The 7,219-nt window shown below is 33.3% G+C and overlaps 1 long non-coding RNA gene across 1 annotated transcript in view; it reads right to left on the bottom strand.

Annotated features, from left to right (window-relative positions):
* LOC128247098 (uncharacterized) overlaps positions 1 to 6,990 on the bottom strand; it is a 100,050-nt gene extending 93,060 nt beyond the window's left edge. The window contains exon 1 of the long non-coding RNA XR_008263519.2: positions 6,916 to 6,990. This is a non-coding gene — a long non-coding RNA (uncharacterized LOC128247098). The remainder of the gene's footprint in view (positions 1 to 6,915) is intronic.
* Between the last annotated feature and the right edge of the window lie 229 nt (positions 6,991 to 7,219).

The raw sequence follows: 7,219 nt of genomic DNA, 5'->3' as shown, positions 1-7,219 counted from the left end.
TGACGGAATATCGAATTAGCTTAAATTATATAGTCAATCAGGAAAAGGAAAAAAATCCGATAAAATCCAAAACCCGATTTTTAAAGAAGTTGTTAATAAATGAAAAGAAATAGGAAAAGAAAAACAGTGATGAAACCAATAATGTTATTTCACATAATGTAATTGAATTGTCACTCTTCTTTAAGTCTGCAGAATTTTTTTTTTTTTTTTACTACCTTTATATCTCATGAAATGTCTTGAAGCCGTGAAATAAAAAAGATATTTTTTTTTTTAAATGATAAAGATGAAAAAGGAAAAGCCAAGTACAAATTTCCATGTTTTATATTTTTAAGATGCCACCATTTCTAACATTCTATGAACTAATTTGAATTTCGCAATGACTGTGACAAGTACACACACATGATGAGAGAGAAGGTGAAAGATGGTAGATGGGGAGGAATATGATAAAGGTTAAGGCCTTGTTCTTTCGATTTTCTGCTTTGGCTTACAAGCATATTGACCTCATTTCGACCCAAATAGATTAGGCCTATGAGAGAGAAAAAAAAAGTGAAGACATTGTAATGACGCAATTCTTTCTTTTAGCTGTATAGTATACATCGAGATACATATTGAAAGTATCCTTTATTTTCTAACGCTAGGCTGTTTTCTTTTTCGGAGATTTGATTGTTATTTCTAGATGGCAAATTTAGCATTTCAGCGCATTCATTGGATCCATCCTTCTTTGTTGTTGCTTATCACGAACATCCACTCACAGATCTATCATATCACCTATATTCATATCTTCGAAGGAATTCGTAAAGCATCGGGTAAATCAGCGTGGGCTGAACTAAATATATGTTTACATGACTTAGAAATATGTCTTCACCTCATATTCTGTACCAACACCTTCTTAAAAGCATATATCACAAAATAGTTCCAGTAGGATGGTAGAGAACCGTATCCTGCTGTGGTTATTCCATCGTACTAATGAAAATGTTTCTTATTTCCTTAATCTATAACGAAATATCATATGGTTTATATACTGTGGCCGTCTGTTGTATGTAACAGGGCGCTGTTTCAATCTACAGTTATCTATGTTTACATAATAAATTAAAGCTATTAACACAACGCTGATTGCCATCACATCCTGATGGAAGATATTTGCAGTCTATTTGCAGCGCCTCTAAGTATATACGTATATTCTTCGCTATATTTAAACGTTCAATAGGCAACTCGCTAGGATATAAGTGGCTTTTTATCAAAGCAGGCAACTTCTCAGTAATAACATTAATTTGAAATGTAGAACATAGATAATCGAAATCCAATTCCAACCCGATGAAGCGACTAGTATGAAATGATGAAAATAGTGAACAGAAAAAATGGAACTTCGAAGCAAAATTTCGTATTCTGCTTTGAGATGCAAGTCTCGCAAAATTGACCACTTTTATGTTTCCAAGCTTAATAATATTGGTATCGCGAAAGCGGCTCAGTCGTTTGCATCGAGTCCAGTGCTTGATTGATACTTCTTTTATCGACCCCAATGTGATGACAAACCTCGACACAATTTGAACTCAAGACGTAAAGACAAGACGCAATATCGCTAAGCATTTTGCCTGGTGCGATAACGATTCTGCCAGCTCGCCGCCTGACCATATATTATACGTTGGAAATTACGAGTGTTTTGTATCGTGCAAAATGGATCATGAATTTCTGGTGACAAAAATAACTAAATGTAAATGACATATAATAAAAGTATTAATAAACAAATTATGTTTTATGCGTGTTCTTGTCTCTGTGCGGGTACATGTAAGCTTGTGTGTGTGTGTGTGTATGCATGTGTGTGTGTGTGTGCTTTCATCTGATGATCCATTGCGTTTAGCCATCGAAATGCATTTCGAATATATAATACATACATTAATTAACAAGCTCTGTTTGTGTGTGTGTGTGTGTGTGTATGTGTTTGTGAGAGAAATAGAGAGAGTGTGCGTGTGTTTGTGTGTGTGTGTGTTTATGTGTGTGTGAGAGAGAGAGAGAGAGAGATAGTGTGTGTGTATTCTTCTGATGATCTATTGCATTTAGCCATCCAAATGCACTTGGAATATATAATACAACTATTATTAATTAACAAGCTGTGTGCTGTGTGTGTGTGTGTGTGTGTGTGTGTTCTTCTGATGATCCATTGCGTTTAGCCATCCAAATGCCCATGGGAGAGACAGAGAGACAGACAGAGATACAGAGAAAGGTAGTGACTGCTGATGTGCGAATGTATTCTTCTACCTAGTTGCTACGGAGACTCAAAACTGAATTTTATGCACACAACCTTTCTCTCGTTCACAATTAGTCTTTTATAAGCACAAGGCCTTAACATTTGGGAGCGATTCAAATGCATTTTCCGCTGTGTTCGATCGTTATTTATTTTATCGGGCAAGAAATGATGAAAGGCAAAGTCGACCTCAGAGGAAACGAGAACTTATATCCTGAAGAAATGCTATTATGCATTTTGGCCGACGTGATATCAAGTGTGTCCACTCGTCACTTTTCAGACGTATGTAATAAATTAATATAAAGATTATAACTGTATTTAAAATTACGGACACATGCACACACTGACACACAGACACACAGACACACACACACACGTATACACACACGCTTGCGCGCGCGCACGTAGTCACACGCACACACACACACAAACACACACAAACACACACACATTCATATGCACACGTGCAAAGGGACTAATACACACAAAACGTGGAAATGGAAAAATTGATAAGTTAAAGCAAACAAAATGGATTCGTATTCAAATTTTCTCTTTAAATGAAGTCTATGCTACTCCAACGCTATAAAAAGTTATCTTATTACAAGAAGTAATAAAAAGTGAATTTGCGTCATTACTACTGTGATTAGAATATAATAAATTCTAGTCAGATTATCAATATCAATTCTAGGCATTAGATATCGTAGTAAATTCGGTTGAATTTTTTTCGAAATTTAATAGAGCTATTTTGTCTTCTTAATAATTCGGCATACACATCTGCAAATAAAATACTTAAACACTTTGTAGAAGCGAAAAGTAAGAATTATATTCATCGATGAATGTTATTTCAGTGAAATATATTCATAGAAACGAATGGAAACCACGAATCTTTATTGCTCTACTTTTAATGTAGTACTCTTTCTATAAGATATTTATCAATTGCTACCAGAGAATCTAATTTTCTAATTTTCAGACTTTTATAGTAAGGCATAAAATGAATTCCCCGCTCTATTATTTCAAGAATATACTTACAGAAGTAATATCCATCCTAATTCTTTAATAAACTACTATCAAGTTTACGTATACGAAATCTAGGCTTGTTTAAGAAGAAAGACAAAAAATGTAGTTAGTAAATATGTCATTCTACGTCCAGCGTTGAAAGTGATGTGACATGATTTCTTCTGGTAATCGAAGCTGATTTACGCAATAGGTTTAGAGAGAATTTCTAACGAAGGTTGGTAAAGTGGTAAAGTCTAAACAAAGCGCAGGAGTGGCTGTGTGGTAAGTAGCTTGCGTACCAATCACATGGTTCCGGGTTCAGTCCCACTGCGTGGCACATTGGGTAAACGTCTTCTACTAATAGCCTCGGGCCGACCAAAGACTTGTGAGTGGATTTGGTAGACGGAAACTGGAAGAAAACCGTCGTATATATATGTATGTGTGTGCGGAGTGCGTGTGTGTATGTGTGTGTATGTTTGGGTATCTCTGTTTGTGCCTCCACCATCGCATCACAACCGATGTTGGTGTGTTTACGCCTACGCAACTTAGCGGTTTGGCAAAAGAAACCAGTAGAATAAGTACTAGGTTTATAAAGAATAGGTCCTGGGGTCGATTTGTTCGACTAAAGGCGGTGCTCTTGCATGGCCGCAGTCAAATGAGTGAAACAAGAAAAGAGTATATATATATATATATATATATATATATATATTATTGAAAAGAGTTCCAACTCTGTCTGTTTTTATGTTTTATTTATATTCTTGTAAAATTAATGTGGGATATAGAATATGGAATATATAATATATAATATAAAAATGGATGGTACAATGAAATGAAGTATTGAATGTCTTATTGAATATATGGAATATGTCTTATTGAATAGATGAAATATTGAGTGTTCAATATAAAGGATTAGATATATAAAGGCGAATACGTATTTTCTATACCTTGTGGTATTTCATGATGGCCGGTATGACATATTCCATATATTTAATAAGACATTCAATACTTCATTTCATTGTACCATCCATTTTTATATTATATATTATATATTCTATATTCTATATCCCACATTAATTTTACAAGAATATAAATAAAACATAAAAAACAGACAGAGTTGGAACTCTTTTAAATAAAATAATATATTCCTCTATACACGATCATACAAAACCCCTTTTTTGTATTTATTTTTACTCGCATATATATATATATATATATATATATATATATATATATATATATATACTCTTTTGTATTATCGGTCGCTAGGTTTATCTGAAGTAACAATTTCTTTTAAAACAGATGTAGTATTATATTATATGGCATGTGCTTAATAATTCCTTATCGAATATGTTTGGAACGACGACTGTCATGGATTTCGAATCTTTTCGAATTGCAGAGTATTTTTTACATTTATACCTATAAAATGGCACATCTTGGTGACGGAATCCAGTGCTAACCACAATATTCATTTATATTTCATAGAATATCAGACAGATATATCCTGAACGTAGTTTTATAAATTCTTAATTATGTGTTATATATAATACCATAAGAATAGTAAGATATCTGTCTCCATCTACGAGTAAAAGGCTACAGTACACCTTCGCGATACATATTGAGCATTAGGTTTTATGAAAGCTATAAAAATAAAACATTCAACACGATTACAATTAAATAAAATGAGAAGTGAGAAAGTCATAATTTATTTTCAAACCAGAATACACGTGGTAACGCTAGTTATGTTACACTCGTACATGGAGGTGACGTTCAGCTGTTACGTACGAAATAAGTTTTGCCTACCATAAAAAAAAATATATATAATGATCAGTGCTTACGCACGTGAAGAAATTTGCAACCCCAGACATTACAACTACGTCATGCTCGAGAAACCTGAAGGAAGTCATCGATGATATCTCCGTGAACTGTGAAGTTCGGTAAGTTATCCGTATCGGCATGCGGATGTGTACTTCGATTAAGAGATTGCAATACATGAAGTGTTTTGTATAAAAACAAAATATGGAATTTGATTACAAGTAAACGGAAGGAAAACTTAAAATGTCAGTATTATATCTATAATTTAACAATGACACTAGTGTCATTGCATTGTCATTTGCCTCATTAACATGAGGATCTTTTATATGAGTTACTCTTTGATTCCATGCACTGATCTGACATCTTTTGGTACTACCGTTCTCTTCTCTATTATTTTAATAAGCACAAAATAAATTTTCACTATTTTATCTTTGAACACCTTTCACCACAGTATCTGCAATCGAATATCATCGGAATTGCCTTGATTCAAAAGTATATCATAGAATGAATAGCTGGAACATCATTTTCGATGTCAAGAACTTCTTCGATATTCTCTTTCTCCAAAAATACTTACAGACTCTAAAGATATCAATTTGCGCATTTCTCCTTAAATGATATAATCCTTTTGTTACTTGACATGCAAAATACTTCAAATTCATCATTTTTCCATCACCTGGAATTTTCCATTTGCGATGTGGCATGTAATTATTAAAAGCACTTTCGGGTTTTGAAACATCGGATATTAAGTAATGCCAAAAAATGATATGTAATATTTACAGTGAAATGTATTTATTAATACGTCTGTTCAACAGTGAAAACTTGGGATTTAACCCCAGCGAACTATATAAAAAAGAAATTAACTATCCCTCTGAAAACAAATTAACATATAGTGAATATGTATTAGATAACTGACTAGTATCACAATATCTATGACAGTTCAGAAATTACAATCTGAAGAAAATGGATTAATCCCCATATATTTCATCTCTTACATTAGTAAAATTAGAGAGAGAGAGAGAGAGAGAGAGAGAGAGAGAGAGAGAAGAGGGAGAAAGTAAGGGAGAGTAAATATTGCACAGTATAGTCCTAGGTATACAAGAGTAGAAGATGCTTTGCTTAGGGCTGGAACGTGTTTAATCATTGATCATTGGTGAATTTTACGATGGCTGACCTACAATCAAGAAATAAGAACGGCTTTGATATTAAATTCTCTGATTCAGTGTATCTTTGCTACGTAAAATATGATCGAAACCATACAGACACCTGAGACAAAGTATAAAAAAATATACTTGAAGATTTTTACCCAATATTACTATTATTTAATTCAGTAACAGGTGTCGTTCCTTTCAGTAAACACAATAATATCAAACAAGGCAATGAGATTCTGTTATGTAGACTGCAAATATATTTCACAGTCTAAAATAGATCTCACAGTCTAAAAGGAATATTTATACAAGAAGTAATCCTTTTGATTCAATAATAATATTAGGCCTCAAAGATGGCAAACAGTCTGTGAGGCGATCAGACGATCCTAAAATATCCTAAAATGTAATCTTCATTTCGAAAGAGAAGCGTTCTTTTCCACGGTCTGAGCGACAGCTAATCTTCAAAGCTTAAGTGAAATTAACAATGGAACACGTCAACTTAATGGTGGGAGGTTGCAACTTTATATATATATATATATGTATATATATATATATATATATATATATATACACGCACATAATTTAGGCTAGATTTCCGAAAAAGCCTCCCAGCTAAGTGGAAAGGCATCAATCAAAGATGCGTTTCAAACTTTGTTGGCCACAATCATATCTCCTTATTTCTATGTCATCCATTCTGTATATTCGAATAATAAACACTACCTGCAATTTAGTTTCCTGTCATATTTTCTCTCTGCAGTTGTAGAGTTGCAACAATGAAACATCTGTCAGTAAGCTTTGTAAATGTATCATGTATAATTATTGCCATTTGCCTCATAATTTTGAAATAATATAATAAAGGATGCATAAAATGTTTCATAAATACTTCAAGCAAATATTAAATTTTGGCACAAGATCAGCAATTTCTGCGTGATCTCAGTGTTCAAATGGAGTTTATTGTATTGACCCTGAAATGATGAATGGTAAAGTTGACATTGGCAGATTTTGAACAACAAAAGCCGTTAAG

The sequence above is a fragment of the Octopus bimaculoides genome, chromosome 2 (assembly GCF_046866305.1).
Source record: "Octopus bimaculoides isolate indiv1 chromosome 2, ASM4686630v1, whole genome shotgun sequence".
NCBI lineage: Eukaryota > Metazoa > Mollusca > Cephalopoda > Octopoda > Octopodidae > Octopus > Octopus bimaculoides.
Note: the sequence above shows the minus strand (reverse complement) of the source record. Positions and strands in the feature narration are given on the sequence as shown.